General features: G+C 41.9%; 1 long non-coding RNA gene across 2 annotated transcripts; it reads left to right on the top strand.

The window, feature by feature from the left end:
• The first annotated feature begins 250 nt into the window (after nucleotides 1-250).
• LOC124461305 lies at nucleotides 251-959 on the top strand. Of its 2 annotated transcripts, none has more exons than XR_006955013.1 (3): nucleotides 251-336; nucleotides 406-482; nucleotides 588-959. It is a non-coding gene; the product is annotated as an uncharacterized LOC124461305 (long non-coding RNA). The 2 variants fall into 2 exon arrangements; XR_006955012.1 differs by having other exon boundaries at nucleotides 406-524.
• The last annotated feature ends 588 nt before the right edge of the window (nucleotides 960-1547 follow it).

Here is a 1547-nt window from a genome sequence, read left to right as displayed (position 1 = left end):
GCTAGGGATCCTAAGAGGCCAGTTAGGAAGGGGCTGCCGTTTTAGTTTGTTGGTTAATTGCCACAGCTTGTGGGGTCTGTACCGATCAGAGGAGTCTATTTTACATAGTTTTTTATTTAAGTGTTTGTTTTTTGATAGGCTTATTTCTTTGTTTAGTATATTTTAATGTTTTTTTACGTTCAAAGTTTCGTGAGAGGCATTATATCAATTTTATTTAATTTTTTTGTTTTAATAATTTGTGCAATTTTTTATTTATAGGTATGGCTCCTCCGATTCGGTACGATTCGTATTTGGCAGGTCCCTTCGTAGAGGTTTAGTGGCCAGGGCTGCAGCATGGTGACTGTTGTTTGTGAAGATATTAATCGCGTCCTCAATGTCTAATCCAGATTCGATTTCCATACTTAGGTGGAGGGAGTCGCTGAGGGTGTTTTGGAACAGTTTAATGTTAGATCCTACAGGCAAAAGTCTTCGATTGTCAGGAAGTAAGTTTGGGTGCTGGTCCATCGTGATGTGTACAAAAACAGGTAAGTGGTCAGAGGATAGTTCGCATATAGCTTGAGTACTTAATCTGTTGTGGTTTATTCCAGAATAAACTCCAAAGTCCATGGCTGAGGGATTTTTTCGCCGGTCGTGTGGGAAATGAGTAGGACCACCCGTCGCCAGGATGTCCAGTTTCTCGTCAGCCCTTCAAGGAGAGTTCTGCCGCGTTCACATGACCTTGAATTACCCCACTTTTTAAGGTAAGGCGTTTGACCCGCCTGGCCTCAGTCTTTCGATTGAGGCCGCTTTTTATTTTTTGCCCTTTCACCTACAAGGGTATATAGCAAAAATTTAAATTTAAAAGGCCGTTACAGCAGCAGGGGCGGGGGGATTAAAATTATCTTAAAACTAGATTAATACTAAATAAAAAATATACAATAAGACATTAGATTAACATTTAGTTTTTAGCGAAAACCGCTGCTTGAGGACCAGGACCGGCTGCTGCTGATGACTATAATTTGCAGGTAAGTTTGTGTGAATTTTAGGTGATTTTTCTAACAATTTGTGTTTTTTTCCATGTGCAGGCGCTAGTGAAGGACGAGATGGACCAGGATATTGGCCAGATTTAGCACGAAGATTTGCACGCGAAGCTACTGGCGGCATTTGCATGGCAGGTGAGTAATTTGTTGATTTAGTAGCATAGTTTAGCATTTTTATATTTTTTCCAGGTGCAGGAGCAGCTTTATGGCGTTTAGGACCAGATGACGGGCCACGTGGTGCAGCAGAAGATGCAGGAGGAGCTCCAGTTGGAACTGCTAGCGGCTGCGGCTCGATTTTAGATATGTATTTAGTTAATTTAACTTGATTCTTTGTTGATTTTTTGTTTTTTTTTCAGGTGCAGCTTAGGTAGAGGCCAGAAGGACCAGCTGGTGTTGCTGCAGGTGACTGAGAGGATTTGCAGGTAAGCTCACCTGATTATTGATTATTTTTCTGACGATTTGTGTTCTTTTCCAGGTGCAGGCGCTAGTGAAGGACGAGCTGACCAGGAGATTGGCCAGATTCAGCAC

This window comes from Drosophila willistoni, unplaced genomic scaffold, assembly GCF_018902025.1.
Source record: "Drosophila willistoni isolate 14030-0811.24 unplaced genomic scaffold, UCI_dwil_1.1 Seg31.1, whole genome shotgun sequence".
Lineage (NCBI taxonomy): Eukaryota > Metazoa > Arthropoda > Insecta > Diptera > Drosophilidae > Drosophila > Drosophila willistoni.
This window is presented reverse-complemented; position numbering and strand designations above follow the sequence as displayed.